Source organism: Nannospalax galili, unplaced genomic scaffold (assembly GCF_000622305.1).
Source record: "Nannospalax galili isolate Female #2095 unplaced genomic scaffold, S.galili_v1.0 scaffold894, whole genome shotgun sequence".
Taxonomy (NCBI): Eukaryota; Metazoa; Chordata; class Mammalia; order Rodentia; family Spalacidae; genus Nannospalax; species Nannospalax galili.
In genome coordinates, this window is record NW_008334892.1 from 119191 (window position 1) to 137414 (window position 18224).

At 41.6% G+C, this 18224-nt stretch overlaps 1 long non-coding RNA gene across 5 annotated transcripts in view; it reads left to right on the forward strand.

The window, feature by feature from the left end:
- LOC108490655 overlaps positions 1–18224 on the forward strand; it is a 30275-nt gene that overhangs the window by 7249 nt on the left and 4802 nt on the right. For 3 of the 5 annotated variants that reach the window (XR_003848939.1, XR_003848940.1, XR_003848942.1), the window contains exons 4-5: positions 14632–14800; positions 17974–18092. This is a non-coding gene — a long non-coding RNA (uncharacterized LOC108490655). Of the gene's footprint in view, positions 1–14631; positions 14839–17973; positions 18093–18224 lie in introns of all 5 variants that reach the window. The other 2 variants (XR_003848941.1, XR_003848943.1) reach the window with 2 other exon arrangements.

Below are 18224 nucleotides of genomic sequence, written 5' to 3' on the forward strand. Positions count from 1 at the left end.
GGGTGGATTGAAATCATCTTCATGTATTGCTCTGAGGGCCTGATACACTGAGTGACTGAATTTTTTCTGACTGCGGGAACAAAGAACAAAGCATTTAAGAAGTAGAAAGAGGAGAATAATTATGCCTGTCAGGAGTAGGTAAGAGACAATCCAAGATGGGTCAAATAGTGGTTTTAGATTAGAGGCACAGCCAGCGTAATCTTGGACAGTCAGGTTGAACTGCCCAATGCATGAGGATGCATTGTTGGTAGTGAAGCACAGAGAGTTATTTAGAGGAAATAACTGAGTGACCCAGGAAATAACTGGGTCCATGGTGGGGAGGCCAAGTGTAGAATTAGTTGAATAGAGGGTGGGGTAGGCTGGGGAATGAAGTGATAAGGGCAAGAGTATAGGTGGGGAGGGAACCAAGGCCCAGAGATCATGGGCCATGGCAGGGGCAGGGAAGAGCAAACCAATAATGTTTAGTCCCTCCCAAGTTAATTGTTTAATAAGCACCTCTTGGGTGGGTCCAGACTCCACCCTCCGCTCTACTGCCTCAGTGACATGGGTAAGGAAGTCCGTGAAGGACTCCCCTGACTGTTGAATCAAATTATGGAAAAAGACCTGTGGGTCATGGGGGGAGCAACATTTAAGGGCCTTAAAGGCCAAGTCAGAAACTTGTTGAAGATAGGCATGGAGGCCAATAGTAGACTGGGAGATGGGGTCAGTATATTGTCTACGTCTCGTGAACATGTCCAACATAATGTTGAGGCCATATTGGAGATTTAGGCATGCCTGGCTTTCAGCCTGATCGTCATAAGCTGCGTGCCAGTTTAGAAAGACTGAGGGTTCTAAGTCTGCCTTTAGTGGGTACTAAGACTGCCTATACCAATCATAGTGGGTTTGTAACTGTAAGGACCACTGGTGAAGAACCTGTTCAAAATATGTGGAGTCAGGATCCGATTGCTCAGCTGCCTTGTGGATAAGAACAAGGTCAGCAAGTGGGGTGGACAGCCATGGATGCTGCGCCGCATCGGGGCCAACGTTAACCAGAAGTGCAGACAAAGGTTGGTGAGGCTTTAAGGAGGGCGGTCTAGAAGGGAGGGGCACATTAGCAGGGGAAGAGGCGGGATGGTTACTGGGCGGGGGGAGAGAGTAACTTTCCATGGGTATGGGGTGGGGGAATTTTGGGGCATGGTGGCTCTAGAAGAGTATCCTGAGATATAGGCAAAGGAGCTCCTTCCTTATTGGAAGTGGGCGCAGAGGCGGCATCCACCTCTGGGTCTGGGGAGTCCGGGAGGTCCAGGGTCGAGGTAATAGCCAGATCTACACTAGATTGCTCCTGGCAGTGTTTGTTGTGGGCTTAGATGACTTTGCGGACCAAGAAGTGAAGTGAATTCTTGCTGGATCCCAGGGTTCTGAGTCCGCACCATCTTTGGAGGCCTCCTGCTACAGTGACATATGCCTTTAATCCCAGCACTCTGGAGGCAGAGGTAGGTGCATCTCTGTGAGTTGGAGGCCAGCCTGGTCTAACTAGCAAGTTCCAGGCCAGCTGGGGCTACAGGGAAACCTTGTCTCAAAAATACCCCCCCCCCCAAATAAAGTAAAACAAGATGGGGAGTAGGAAGTGATATGCTCTAAATATGTCTTATTCATGTAAATAACAGCAAGCTGGGTTTGGCAACATACACCTTTCATCCCAGCACTCAGGAGGCAGAGATTCAAGACCAGCCTGTTCTACATAGTGAGTTCTAGGCCAGCCAAGGAGCCATGGCTGCATAGTAAGATCCTGTCGCAAAACAAGCAAACAATGCAAAGTGGACCGTGCCTGAGGAATAACATCCAAGGTTGACTTCTGACCTCCACATGCACACACACACACAAATGGTAGAGAATGCATGCCTACATATTTATTCAATAAAAAAATGTATTATGAACTTACTGTGTGCCAGGTACTGTTCATTGCTAGAGGTACTACTGAAAAAGAAAATTCCTCCCCAACAGAACTTACATCCTAGTCAGGGAGGCAGACAGAAAACAAATAAATAAATACATAGTATATCAGATGTGTCCTCTGGAGAAAAAGAAAGTTGATAGGCCTCATCAATAACTATGGGGTGCGGGGATCTCGGGGCACCAGCTGCTGGGTGTGGCGCCAGTCTCCCGCAGGCCACTGAGGTGCGGCAGGTCGCGCACCGCGTTGCTGTGGGTCTCCGTGACTACTGGGTGCTGGCGACTCTACTGATGGCTGCGCTCCCAGGCGGGTTCCGTCCCAATCTACCATGCACTCCCTCAGGGTTCGAGATCCGTCAGCTGCCGGGTCATGAGGGGAGGTGCAGGACGGCGAAAGCAGGGTCTCTGTGAGTCGTGGTTTACGAAGAGACAGCTCTCTCCGGGAAGACTGGATCGTAGGCAGTAAGACACAGAACTCAGCTCAGTACAGCTCCTTTATTCAGTGACTCAGCTCGGCTCCAGGTCTTAGTGATTCAGCTCCGATTAATTAGGGGAAACCAGGATATTTTATACTGTGGGGGCAGTGGCAAAACCTTAGTTGATAGGTGCTTTTAGGATGCCTCATTTACATGTGGTGGTGGGCTCCTGCCAGGCTGCCAGACATTGTCTGATTATCACACAGGAAAACCTGGCAGTTCCTATGCCAGAGGCCATGTTTTTGGTAGGGCATCTGTGGCGGCCACTTCAAAAAGTGAGTCAGGAAGAGAGGTAGGAGGCCCCCTGCTGAAAAGAGGAGTCTTTCCATCAGGCGCCGAGCTCCTGCGACCCTCACAGCAGGATTCCCCAACAAATAACTCTAGATTTAAACTGATCTAAACAGAGTGAGGCAGTTAACCATGAGGACATTTGAGAAAAGAAATCCCCAGGAAGGAGGCTAGTATGTCTGGGTAACAGTTTAGGGAGATCAGAGAAAGCTCATGTCAGAGAGGTTCCTGGTGAACCTGGTAAGTATGTGCACCTGGTATGTATGTGCACCACATGTGTGAAATGCTCATAGGGTCCAGAGGAGAGCATTGGATCCCCTGGATCTGGAGTTAAGGATAGGTATTAGTCACTATATAGGTGCTATGGGAACTTAACCTAGGTCCTTGGGTCCTTTGTAAGAGCAGTAAGTGGTCTTAATCACTGAGCCAACTCTCCAGCCCCAATTTCTTTTGCTTATATGAACCTTCAGCAATGGTGACAGCGTGCACAAGACCTATGCAAACTCAGACAAAAACAAGTACAGAACTGGGGAAATGGGCAGGAGGTCACAACTTTGGTGAGGAACTGTTGATAGCTGATCACTGCTGAATGAGGGAAAGTTGATCTTCTTTAAGGGAGTGATGCTAGACAGACTGAACACGCTCCAGAGGATGAACTCACACCAAGGGACATCTGGATACACAAACTTGACTCAATAGACTTCAACATATATGGCAAAATGCATGAAGTCCTTTGGGTGGGCTATGAGGGGTACAGATAAGGGAGGAGGGCTAAATATGATCTATGAAATCCACAAAAATTCAATAAAATATATTTTAAAAATTATTTCTATTATGTGTGTATATGTGTATCTGTATATGAGTTTGTACATGCAAGTGAAGTTCTGATGGAGGCCAGAAAAGGGTGTCAGATCCCCTGAAGCTGGAGTTACAGGCAGTTGTGAACTGCCCAGCATAAGTGCTGGGAATCAAACTTGGGTCCTCTGGAAGAGCAGTATGTGCTCTTAACCACTGAGCCATATCTCCAGCCTATGTGTGGAGGTCAGAGGACAGCTGTCAGGAGTTGGTTCTCTCCTGCCATGTGGATCCTAGGGTTCCAACTCAGGTTGTCAGGTTTCAGCAAGCACCTTTACCCACTGAGCCATCTCACTCGACTGATGCCACCCACAGTTGGTGGGTCTTCCTGCCTCAGCTAGCCTAATCAAGATAATCTCCCATAGATATGCCCAGAGGCCCATCTCCCAGGAGACTCTAGAGTCTGTCAGGTTGGCCATTAGTACTAACCATCACACAAATTAACACTCAAGATATGCATAAGAAGAAATTTTTTTTTTTTTTTTTTTTTTGTCTTTTTGAGACAGGGTCTCTCTATAGCCCCAGCTGTCCTGGAACTCACTATGTAGACCAGGCTGGCCTTGAAGAAATATTTTTAAATTTAATTTTAAAATAGGACTGGGTATGGTGGTATACACCTTTAATCCCAGCATTCAGGAGGCAAAGACTGGTGGATCTCTGTGAGCTAGAGGTCAACCCAGTCTACATAGCAAGTTCATGTTTCAGGTCACTCAGGGCTAAATAGTGAGATCCTGTCATCCCCCAAGTTAAAATAATCTATTAACAATAATTGTGTGTATTTGTGAGGTACAATGTGATGTTATCAAATGATTATACCAAACATCCATCACCTCATATATTTTCTGTTTGGTCTTTTTGAGACAGGGTCTCCCTGTAGTCCCAGCTGGCCTGGAACTTGCTATGTAGACCAGGCTGGCCTCGAACTCATAGAGATTCACCTGCCTCTGCCTCCCAAGTGCTGGGATTAAAGGCGTGTGCCACCATGCCCAGCTATATTTTCTTTTTGTAGTGAAAACATTTTAAATCTGTCAGATGTGATCAGCACAGCCAAAGTAATTAATAAAAATTGAATCTTTTTTCTTTTAAAACCAATACGTTATTTTTATTTTATGTGTATTAGTATATTCCCTGCACGTGTGTAAGTGCACCTGTCTTGTGCAACACCCATGGAGGTCAGGAAAGGGTGTTGTCTCTCCTGGAACTACAGTTATGTATAGTTGTTACACCCACTATGTGGGTGCTGGGAATGGAACCTGAGTCCTCTGCAAGAGCAGCCAGTGCCCTTAACAGTTGAGTCATTTCTCCAGCCCCTCTTTTTTATTTTTTAAATTTTTTTATTATTTTTATTTTATGTTTATGCATGTATTGCCTGCATGTAGGTAAGTGCACCCATGTTGTGCAATGCCCATGGAGGTCAGAAGAGGCTGTCGGATCCCCTGGGACTGGAGTTACCGACAGTTGTTAGCTGCCATATGGGTGCTGGGACGTCAACCTGGGTCTTATGCAAGAACGACCAGTGTTCTTAACCACTGAGACATCTCTCCAGTCCATTTAAAATTTTTTTATTTATATTTTTTATGCAGCCCCCTTTTTTATATTTTTGAAAAAAGTATCTCATGCAGTCCTGGCTGCCCTTTAACTTACTATGTAACTGAGACTGATCTTGAATTTCTGATCCTCCTTCCTTTGTCTTGCTGAGTGTTGGGTGTACCTACTGGCACATGCCACTACTCCTGGATTTAAGAAGCAAAAACAGGCCAGGTGTGGTGGGGCATGCCTTTAGCACTGGAGGCAGAGGCAGGCAGATCTCTGTAAGTTGAAGGCCAGCCTGGCCTACATAGTGAGTTCCAGCCCAACTGGGGCTACATGGAGCCCCTGTCTCAAAAGACAAAAAACAAAACAAAAAAACCCTGGGGACTGGAGAGATGGCTCAGCAGTTTAGAGCACTGACTATTCTTACAAAGGGACCATGTTCAGTTCCCAGCACCCATATCGTGGCTAACAACTGTTGTTAGGGTTCGAGAGTCGGGAATAATTCCCACAGACATGAAGGAAAAATGCATAAAAATTTTATTCAGAAATTTAAAGTATAAAGTAACCAAATTAGCTGCTAGCTGGGCATGGACTCCACAAGCCAAAGATGGCGTCTGGCCTCGAACGCTAGCAGGCAGAAGCTTTTATAGGGAAGTTTCATAGAAGCTCACGTGTGCCAAGTATCCTTTAAAATGATTGGATGGCCCTATGTCCTGAGTACGGGGAAGGTCCTTATTGGTCGGGGCTGTCTTCAGGGCATTGGAATGTGCTGACTGTTATCTTTTATCTTTAGGGCCAGATAGTTTCTGTTTTTACCTTATAAGGCTTTTACATGTCCAGGCTAGCTTAATCTATAGCTTGGGGAGGAGGGGTGGCAACTGGAAATTTACAACATGCCTGGGTCTGTCCATGCTTGCCTGAAGAAGCTAGAAGCTGGCCAAAATGGAGTCAGTGCATACTGACTCTTCACTGTCAGTAACTCCAGTTCAAAGAGATCTGATGCCTGATTCTGACCTCCATGGGTATTGTACACATGGGTGCACTTACATACAGGCAAGCAAAACACATTTTTAAAAAAGAAAAACCCTGTTTTTTCTTCCATTGTTTCTGAGACAGTGTCTTACTCTGTAGCCCAGGCTGGTCTGGAATCCACTATTTAGTACAGTGAGGCTGGTCTCAGACTTGCAGTTCCTGCTTCAGCTTCCCAAGGGCTGGGATTACAGGTATGAACTACCATGCCTGATGGTAAAATCTATTCTTTTAATAACTTCAAAATAAAATTACATTATTATTTTTATTCATTTGGCTTTTTATTTTGTTTTTGGTATTTTGAGATCAGTCTTGCTGTGTAGCCCTAGCTGGCCTGGAAACTGCTGAAACTTTTGATCTTCCTGCCTTAGCCTCTTGAGTACTGGGGTTACAGACCACCATGCCCTATTATTATTACATTATATACCCTATTATTATTACATGCCACCATGCCCTATAATATTAAAGCCTAGTTTATCTCGCCCTATAATATTAAAGCCTAGTTTATCTCAGTCAGCATAATGTCCTCCAGATTGATACATATTGTCACAAATGACAGAATTTCCTTCTTTTAAATGATTGACTAGTATATGTAACATACCAACACATTTCCTGGAGAAATGTAAATAAATATCTGTTCACCCCAGATAGGGCAAGGATTCAAGAACAAAATATTCCACTGAAGTTGAAGTTAGTGAGCTAATCTTGTTAATCTTTTCAAAGAATTAACTCTGTGTGTGTGTGTGTGTGTGTGTGTGTGTGTGTGTTTATTTCATTGATTTATGTCATTAATTTTGGCCTAATCTAACCTTTATTATTTCTTGATGTTTGTTGCAGTTGAATTTGACTTCCTGTATTTTTAGAGCCTGGAAATGAATCATTCAGTTATTTATTTATTTGAGGGGGCTGGAGAGATGGATTAGCAGTTAAGAGCACTGTTTGCTCTTGCAGAGGACTTCAGTTTGTTTCCCAGCATGCAGCTGCTAACAACCATCTCTAACTCCAGTTCCAAGGGATCTGATGCCCTCTTTTGGCCTTTGTGGGCATTGAATGCATGTGGTATGCTTAAAAACATGCAGGCAAAATACATATAAGTAAAAAATACACACAAAATAAAATAAATAATTTTAAAAGTTATTTATTTGAGAACACTTTTTTTAATCAATTAAATTTGTTCTTAGATAATTTCAAATGTACACAATGCATATTGACCAGTTTTACTCCCTACCCTCTCCCATTTCCCTACCACTCCTGTCCACACCTTCCTTCCCCACAAATCTCTTTCTTATGTTCGTGTCTATTTCTTTTGTTTTGTAACCTGCTGAGTTTAACCAGGGCTATCTGTGTGACCATGGGTTTGGAGCTATCTATCAGAGCCTGTTGAGCTCAGCAGAAGACCATGATTCCATCTTCTCCCAGAACTTATCAGTTGTCACTAGTTCAGCAGTAAGGGTAGGGTTCTGTGAACTCCCTTCTACAATTGATTGTCAACAGGGCAGACCTTGTGTGGGCTCAGTGAAGGTAACCACATTTGTTGTGAATTAATTATTTCAATGGTTATATTGAATCTAGAGAGGATGGCATTTCACAGCCTTTCACTCTATTTTCTGATTCATATACTTCTCTTTCTTATGTAATGTTCCCCAAGCCTTGGGGTGAGGGGTACAAATGTCTTGTTTAGGCCTGAGCCTACAACCATCATTTATTCTAAGCATTTTGAGTTTCTGCCATGAGTTTCTGCATTCATCACTATTCATTGCAAGGAGAGGGAGAGGTAGCTCTGATTAAACCAAGAGAAGCTTTTTTTTTTTTTTTTTAAATTGGTATAAGGCAGTTTGATGCTGTCAGTTTAGCTAAATAATGGTAATAAGTTCCTTACCTGAGCTTACAGTCTCCTCAGGCTTAGGTTGTTAGCTAGGTATACAGTACTAGGCATGAGTTTCTGTCAACCACCATCCTCCCTGCAGTCTAATCAGACCACAGTTACTTACCCCCACAGCAGTCAAGCAACTATTGTACAGGTAAGCACATCTTGCCCAACAGGTTGGTCTCTGGTTCTCTCTGAGTTTTAAAAATCATTTTAAAATATTTTATTTATTATTATTTTTTATATTTTATTTTTATGTGTATGAATGTTTTGCCTGTATATAGGTAGGTGCACCCATGTTGTGCAATACCTGAGGAGGTCAGAAGAGGGCATTGGATCCCCTGGAACTGGAGTTACAAATGGTAGGGTAGGGTTAAGTCATGAGGGTGCTGGGAATCAAACCCAGGTCCTCTGGAAGAGCAGCCAGTGGTCTTAATCGCTGAGCCATCTCTCCAGCTCCTTAAATCATTTTTAAGATTAAAAAAAATTTATTGAATTTTTGTGTATTTCATAAGAAAATTATAACTCCTTTCTCTTTGGCACCCTCCCATAGCTCCCCCACTGGAGTTCATACCTTCTGTCATTTGTGTTAAGTTGGTGTCCCCAAATGTCCCTTAGTTCAAGTTCATCCACTAGGATGTAGTCAGCCTATCTAGAGTCCCTCCCTTTAAGAAGATCAGCTCTTCCTCACCCAGTGGTAATCAGTTGCCAATAAGTCTTCAACTAAGATTGGAGCCTGCTGTTCATTTCCACAGTTCTGTGCTGGGTTTTTGTCTGCTTAAGTTTGCATGGGTCTTGTGCATGCTCACAGCATTGCTGTAGGTTCCTATGAGGTCCATTTGGTCATACACCTCCTCCCTGGCTCTTACAATCTTTCTGCCCCTTCTTTTGCAATGGTCCCTGAGCCCTGGGTGGGTGGATTTTAATATAGGAGTCCTGTCCAAGGACCCACAGTCTGCAGACTCTTATTCTCTGGTTTTTTGTTTTGTTTTGTTTTTGCCATTTGTGACTTCTTGAGTTCCTGGCCCTTTGTTGCACAAGGGATCTTCACTGGTGAGACTTGAAATATGCATTAGTGTTTTCTTCATAGCCTTGTTCTATGTTCCATGAGCCTTAGGGGTACAGGTTGCATCCTAGATGTGTCACTTAGGCTTGGGCAATTCACAGACAATCTTTGTGTGTGACTAGTTGTGGAACTCTGTAATTATCTTTGTCTCTTGAAAAAGAAGCTTCTTTGATGGGTGGTGACTGGGATACTTGTCTATAAATTTAAGGATCCATATTTTGCACATAGTAAGAAATTACATTTGTCTAGGAATGTGGCAGCCTTGGAGTTTTCGCTAAGATCAATGACCTCTCCAGCTATGTGTATTTGGCTAGTTTTACATTACCATACATGACTTTCCTTCCATTGAGTGGGCTTTAAGTGCAATTAGATAGTTGTTGATTACCCCCAAGACAAAAGCGCCACCACTGTACCAATGTCGTTTGCTGTGCTGGTTATTTATGTGGTTTTTAGGCCTTGAAGCTGGGGTTGAACCATTGGTTGATGTTCTCCCTTACCAGCTTGTGTAGTGCTCTCCAAAGCTGTGAGAGCTAGCAGTCAGGGGAGGTGGCTTCCAGGTCAGTTCCAGATCCATTGCTCCAAATCCTGTGCCAAAGTATCTCCTGTCTTCAGCAATAGGATCTTACCTTCAAGCTCTGGGAGGCAATCAAGGACTGTGGCAAGAGCCTGTGTAATTTTGGGAGTCTCTTGAACTACCCTGGCCAACAACTCAAAGGAAGGTTTCTCCTGTCTGGCACTCTTTCTTGTTATGTAGACTTTAGATATACATAAGGATTCACATAGAGATAGTGTATGTATAATTTTTCAGAAGGTTTTTGGACTAATACAACTCCGTCTGGTTTTTTGTATTAGCTAGGCACTATTCATCTCTCCTCTTTCTCTCCCTGTCTTATCCTCCCTCCCTACCCTCCCCATTTAAAGTGTCCCCATTTTTTCCCTATTTCTCCTTGATAATTTTTGTCTGCTATAGTCCCACCTCTCTTGAGTTCCTTCTTGCCCTTTATTTACATATTTCCTTGTATAGCCCTCCTTGTCCCCCTCTCAGTTAACTAACCCCCCCTTTACACATTTCTCCCTTAGCAACACCTGTCTCTTACTATTCTTCTCTCTCGGGTTCCTTCTTTACCTTTACCTCCCTGGTTCCCTTCCATTTTCCTGGTTCCTGTAGTCACACTAGGATATGTACTCACTTATAAGGAGTTAGAGCTGGGATCCACATATGAGGGAGAACATATGCCTTTTGTTTTTCTGAGTCTGTGTTACTTCACTTAGTATAACAGTTTCTAGATCCATCCATTACCTGCAAATTTCATTATTTCATCTTTTTTACTGCAGAGTAGGACTCCATTGTGTAAATGTACCACATTTTCATTAACCACTCATCAGTTGAGGGGCACTTAGGTTGTTTCCATCTCTTAGCTATTGTGAAAAGAGCAACAAGCATGGTTGTACAAGCATCTGTGCAATAGGATGAGTCCTTTAGGTATATGCCAAGGAGTTTATTTTTGTGTGTATGAGTGCATCTGCATGTATGTATGTGTACCCATGTGTGCAGTGCCTGTGGAGGCCAGAAGAGGGTGTTGAATCCCCTGGAACTGGAGTTATAGATGGTTGTTAGCAGCCACGTGGGTGCTGGGAACCAAACCCAGGTCCTGGAAGAACAAATAGTGCTCTTAGCCACTGAGCAATCTCCAGACCTAGACCAGCTAATTTTGCAAAATAAGTGAAGCCCATGTTTAGTGAAAGACCTTGCCTCAAAATACTAGGTAGATTACTGATGAGAAGGCTTAGTGGGTAAGAGTGCTTACTGTGCAGGGCTGATGACCTGAGTTTGAACCCTGGGACCTATGTAAAGGTGGAAAGAGAGAATTGATTCCACAAACTAGTCCTCTGACTTTTACACATACATACACCATGGCCTGCACACACCCACATCACACACATATAGTAATTTAAAAAACAAAATGGCCAGTGAGATGGCTCAACTGGGGCAATTGCATTTGAGGTGCAAATTTGATGACCTGAGTTCAATCTCCTGATTCCACTGTAGAAGAAGAGAATTGATTATCAAAAGTTATTGTCTGATTTTAAACATACACCATCATACACACACGATAATAATAAATGATAAATAAAATAAATAAAAATTTAAAAATTAGGTGAACCTCACCTCAATACGTGTCCATACATGTACATATGTACATATATAAACATGCACACATGCACAAACACCATACACGTGCATATACCACATACATACACATACAAAAAAGTGTATTTTTCAATCTTCAAGTATTTCTGTATTTCTGGGAAGTTAGTTTTGCTGTTTGTTTCTAGTTTTATTATCCTGTCATCTGACAGCATGCAGGGAATTATTTCAATTTGTTTTTATTCATTCAATTTGTTTGTTCATTCATTCCTTCACTCTCACACATACATTATATACACACTAATAATTTTTTTTTAAGTTAAAAAATTTTCTTCTGGAAACAAAGTTGTAAGATAGATTTATGAGGTGTATTGTTTAGATTTAGAAAAAAGGGGAGTGCTAGAAACTCAAGGCTATACATCATTTTAGTCCAAAATAAGCATACTTTACCTGCTGTGCTTATTTATGTCTTTTGGAAAACATGTATTTTTCCATGGGCAGTTTGGACTTTGTCAGTAAATATCTGAAATTTCCTGCCTTTCTCAGGAGAAAAAGCAGGTTAGGTCCCAGGATCAGAGCCTCCTCCCTCTCCCTCACTTTTCCTGTGTTCAGAACCAATGCAGCTCCACACTACACCAGCAACATACTGAGGAGCCCGTTTCAAACATGTCCACCCAGCAAAATCAAGGTCCAAGGCTTTGATGAAGAATGGAATTTCAGAGTGAATCAAATATGGAGTAAAGCAGGATTCATTAAAAATAAAATGGTGCTTTAAGAGAAAACCAGTAAGGCACACCTGGTAGGGTAAATGTGGGCTTCCCTAAGAGAAAGCTTGCAATTAGATTTCTTCCTTTTTTCTTTTTCTTTAGTCTTTTTGAGACAGGGTCTCCCTGTAGCTTCAACTGGCCTGGAACTCACTATGTAGACCAGGCTGGCCTCAGTCTCATAGAGATCCACCTAATTCTGCCTCCCAAGTGCTGGGATTAAAGGTGTGTGCCACCAAACCCTGCTGCAGTTAGGTTTATTTACCATGGACATGTTTGGGATTTGGTTGGCTCTCAAGTTAAGTCTCTAAAGGTTGTTAAGAAACAGCCACATTCTTTCTACCCTTATCTAAAGAGTATTATTTTGTAGCCAGGTTAAAAGTTAAAGAATTTGGGGCTGGAGAGATGGTTCAGCAATTAAGAGTACTGGCTGCTCTTGCAGAGGATCTGGGTTTGATTCCCAGCACCCACACATGGCAAGTAACAACCATCTGTAACTTCAGTTCCAGAGGACTCTGATGCCCTTTTCTGACCTTTGTGGGCAATTACAAGACACAGATGCACTTATATACATGCAGGCAATATACTCATACACGTAAAATTAAAAATAAATAAATAAATAAATAATAAATAAAATATACTCAGGAGGCAGAGGCAGATGGATCCCTGTGAGTTCAAGGCCAGCCTGGTCCAGAAAGAGTTTGTCTGGAGTGAAGGAGATCTTCTATTTTGTCTCTTGGTGTTACCATATCCTGTGATTAAGGTCAATGGGAAATTGCAACAACCCGATTCAGGCAAGATAATAACTGGCCCAGACTCTTAAGTGATGTGTGTGTCACTCCTCCAAATAGAACCAAAACTTGCTGAAGTGCTTACTGAGGGTGTGGGACTGCAAAGTGGATCATATACATTTGCTGGAAATGCATGGTAAATCTACTTGGCCAGTTACAGAAACAAACATTGTAATTACCATGAGTCTCTCTGTCCCATTTCGCTAAGAATATGTTTGTGCCTTGTTGTGTGTATTATATACACATATAAAGCAGATGTTTGTGTTTTCTTTCCTTTGTTCCTTTGCCATGTATATAATATTGATTGAAATAATACCACTTAGAGCTGGGTGTGTGCCACCACACCTGGTCTAAGTCCCAGAAGTTTTAATTTTTTAAAAAATGTGTTGTGCTGAGTGTGATGGCACATGCCTTTAATTCCAGCACTCGGGTGGCATAGGCAGGTAGATCTCTCTGGGTTCAAGGTTAGCCTGGTATACATAATGAGTTCCAGGACAACTGGGACTACAGGGAGACCCTGTCACACACACACACACACACACACACAAACTCCACCACCAACAACAAAAAAACTTCAGGGGTTGGAGATGGCTCAGCGGTTAAGATCACTGATTGCTCTTGCAGAGAACCTGGGTTCAATTCTCAGCACCCACATGGCAGCTAACAACTGTCCATAACTTCAGTTCCAGGGGATCCAAAGCCCTCCAAGAGCATTGAATGATACAGGTACATTTACATACATGCAGGCAATACATTCATACATATAAAATAAAAATAAAATAAATTAAAAAAATAAAACTTCTGGGGCTGGAGAGATGGCTCAGTGGTTAAGAATACTGGCTGATCTTGCAGAAGACTCAGGTTTGGTTCCCAGCACCCCCATGTGACTAAAAACCATCCATAACTACAGTTCCAGGGGATCTGAAGCCCTCTTCTGGCCTCCGCAGGCATTGCATGACATAGGTGCACTTACATACATGCAGGCAAAACATAAAAATAGATTAATTAAACCTAAATTTCTAAAAACAAAAATCAGAAAATTTCTCAGAAATCAATAACAAAGCATACAGTTGAAGAGGAAATAATACCACTTAGTTAAATTTTATAAATCTATATTATCATATTTAAGTTATGGGATGCTAAAAGACCAAACATTCCTCAAGGTGCTTTGCCATTCATTCTGGGGAAAAGAACAGTGTGGCTTAAGTTGTACACTGGAAATACTTATGCTAGACTGAATTTTTTGTTTGTTTGTTTTTTGGAGACAGGGTCTCCCTATATCCCCAGCTGGTCTAGAACTTGCTACATAGACCAGGCTGGCCTCAGTCTCACAGAGATCCATTTGCCTCTGCCTCCCAAGTGCTGAAATTAAAGATGTGTGCCGCCATACCCCACCCCAGACAATTATTTTTAATAATATTTTTATTCTTTGAAATTTCCATACATGTATATAATGTATTTTTCTTCACTTGCCCTCCTCCACTTCCCATCAAGTCCCCCTGGGACCAACCAACCTGTCTCCCTCGTGACTTCATATCATCTTATTACTGTTAATAGCCCCCTGAGGTGAATTAGTCCTGACCATATGTGAATGGGTATGGGGCTATCCACTAGGGCATGGGTAACCTAAGAGCAGCCATATCCCCAAAGAAAATGGTCTTTCCCTCCTTCAGCAACAATCAATTGCCAGTAGCTCCTAAGATAAGGAAGGGGCCTAAGGAGCTCTTCCCTCATCCATACTGGAATGTTGAGTGGCTTGATTTTGTGCAGTTCTTGTATAGGCAACCAAAGCTGCTGTGAGCTGCTGTGTTCATCAGCTATGTCATGTCCAGAACACAGCATTTCACAGCTCTTACATTCTTTCTACCCTCTCTTCCTCAGTGTTCCCTGAGCCGTTGATATGGATGACCCATCTGTGGTTATGCACTCAGCAGTCACTTATCCTCAGCACTTTGACCAGCTACATTAACCACTATCTACTGCAAAAAGAAGCTTTTCTGACCAAGGTTGAGAGCAGCACTAATTTATGGATATAAACATTGCTAAGAAGGTAGTTTGACAACACGACCATTTAACAAAACAAAACAAGTAGGTTCCTACTGCAGCCTATGATCTCCCCAGTCATTGTCTTCTCCCCAGTCATCATCTTTGATCAGGTTTACTGTACCAGGCATGAAATCCCATCCCTCCTGTAGAGCAGACCTCAAGTTCAATCAGAAAGTGGTTGGATACCCCCATAAATATCATGCCACTATTGTAGGATCTAGTGCTGGATAAGACCACTGTGATGTCTTTTCTCTTACAGCAACTTCATAGCACCTTTTAGAATTGTGGGATGACTTTTGTGGAAATGCCTTCAATTATTCTTATGCTTTGAGATCATTTAACAGTATCTCGGCTTTTTCACAGTGTAAATCTTAATAGACCTTGGGCTCCTCTTGTATAATAAACATGTAGCTTTAATCCCTCATGACCCTACCTTGCCCCTAACTCAGTATGTTGTGAAAATATCAATGCTGAAAGCAGCAACTATTCACTAGAATCAAGGAATTATCCTTTTTATGTTACAAACAACAGGTAGGAATATATTGATTATATCTGTTTGTGGTTGTGTATGCTGTTCTGGGTCAGTAGGGGACAGAAAGGAAAAATTCTTCCCTGATAAGTTCCACTTTTCCTTTCCCACTTACTGCTAGACATAGTCTTCCAATAAACAGAAAGCAAGTCCTTTGTTTAGGGAAACAATTCAAGGAGAACATAAAAGAAACAAATTCTCATAATGATTCAGGCTCCTGGTTTTAACCAATGCCAAAGTGTCAGGGTATTTTTGTTCAGGTATCACTGTAATGTGGAATCTCTCTGCTGCATTGTGGTGCAGTGTGTGAGGAAGAGACTCTATTCTGAACTCAGATCAGTGCCCAAAAAAGTCCTGAAGAAAAAGGGAATTAAAGGATGTCCCCACTCATACACTGTAAGTTGTATGACAATAAGCACAGGCATTCCTTGAGAATTTCTGCTGGTATGCAAGGAACAAGTTCTAAACTTTTATTTTCACCTTTCTGCTTTCATTATGGGGATCACTTTGTCTCCTGAATATTGTGTACATGCATGGAAATTAATGACTTTGCTTAAAGGAATTGCAGCTAATGCATTATCAAAGCAAACTTATGAACTTTTAAATATTATTCAGAAATATTGTCATGGTATCCCAAAATAGGACAATTGATAAAGAATCATGGGAGAAAATTAGTAAGTGATGAAGATGCTGCTTAAAAATGATTCAATTGAAGAATTGTGGAACCAAATTAAACTAGGTATACAGCCTTATTAAAAGAAGAAAAGGGAAACTTCCGGAAAAAAAAATCTTTTTTTAACTTTAAAAGAAATTTATTGAGAATTTCATACATGCATCAAATCCCCACCCACTCCCTCCCCTCCAACTCCTCCAATATCTCTCCATCACTTTTTCCTGAACAACTTCGTACTCTTTCCTTTTTTATGATTGTTTAACATGTTAATAAAGCATCCATGTAATTTTTTAAAAATTATTTATTTCATAACTGCATGATTAGAAGAAGCACTTCATTACAGCATTAACATATTCAATAACAATTTCGAGAGCAAAGATGCATCTCTTTCAAAATTCGTTGTAAATTTTTAGGTTCACAGTTGAATTAATACAGGTTATACAATATTCAACTCAGTATAAACCCTATAAGACATAACATTGAATGAGATTGTAACCTTTAAAAAGATCTCCATTTAATTTTAAAATATACTGTTTCATACAGAAAAACTCATTTTTAATGCTACTAACATTTAGATATTTGCACATACATCTCTAATCTCTATGTATCTGATTTTTTACCTAATAATATTGAAAGAATTTATTTTTTCTTTCTTTTTTTCTACCTGCATATTCTTTTGTTATATCTTTTTTAAAATTTTAAAAAAATTTAATAACCACATGATTAGAAGAAGCATAAAATTGAATGAGTTTTTACCCTTTAAAGATCTGCAATTCATTTTAAGATATGCTGTTTCCTACATTTTTAATGCTACTAACACATGTTTGCACATGTGTCTTTAATCTCTATGTATCTGATTATTACTAGTCAGTCAGTTACACTTGAATCCTTAGTACCTGAGTATGAATATAAAGTCATCAGGTACATTTCACTGGTAATGTTTATCACCTCTACTATTTAACATGAAGTAAATTAAAAAAAAATTTTTTTAAATAACTGCATGACTAGAAGAAGCATTTCATTATAGCTTTAACATACTCAGTAACACACTCCAGAGCAAGAGTACATCTCTTTCACAAGTGGCTGTAAGTTTCTGGTTCACAGTTGAACTAACACAGTTATACAATGTTGAACTCAGTGTGAGCCCTGTAAGACATAAAATTGAATGAGTTTTTAACCTTAAAAAAAGATCTCCATTTCATTTTAGAATATACAGTTCTTTGCAGAAAGACTCATTGTTTTTGCTACTAACACTGAGATGTTGGTGCATGCACCTCTAATCTGTATGTATCTGATTATTACTAGTCATAATAAGTTGCACTTGGATCCTTGGCACCTGTGTATGTCATTGGGTAGATTTCAATGGTAATGTTTATCACCTCTACTAATTAACATGACATAAATTTCCATGTTTCCTCCTCAAATATAATACATTTTTAAAAATTTGTTGATTTTATTTGTGTGTGTTTGTATCACACAGAACATCCCAAGCCATCTTATTTGACTATACACCCACTTCCCAGATGGCACCCTCCCATAGCCTCCCACCCCCCCACTAGAGCCCTTATACTCTGATATCCCTGCTACTGTCTGCTGTGTTGTTGGCACCCCAGCAATTCCCCACTACTTGTCCATCTGGTGAATCTAGTCAGCATATCTAGAGTGTGGGGATCTAAAAGCCCCACCTTGCATAGGTCCGAAAGGAAGTTACTGGGGGCATGGCCTGGCTTGCTTTGAAAGTCTGAAGAATACTTCCGCATTGCCGAGGAGTGTATGATCAGTGCGTGACCATCCTTAAGATACACCCTCGGGGGGGAGGGGGGAGTTCCAGGTGCCTTTATAAGCTTTGGAACACTTGCAATAAATGAGTCCCTGCTTGACTAGGCTCCCCGTTGCATCTGAGTGTCCCCAGGTAATGGGGGCAGCGTGGGCTGGTGAACAGCGTGCTTACTCATCCCAATTCTCACCTCGCCAGGGGTTGCAGGTTCGAGTCTCCGGCAACTGGCGCTCAACGTGGCGCTCGAAGGAAGGCGAAAAGAAGAAAAGAAAGAAGTAAGAAGAAAAACAGATTGGGGCCAATCGAGGAGGTTCGGGGTAAGCAACACCCTAAAAATGGGTAACACAATTTTTAAGTTTGAAGACCCAGTGCTTAAAGCACTGGGAGATATGCTTAAAAGCAGGGGATTGGATTTGTCAGATCCCATAGCTCAAAAGGTTTGGGCAGAG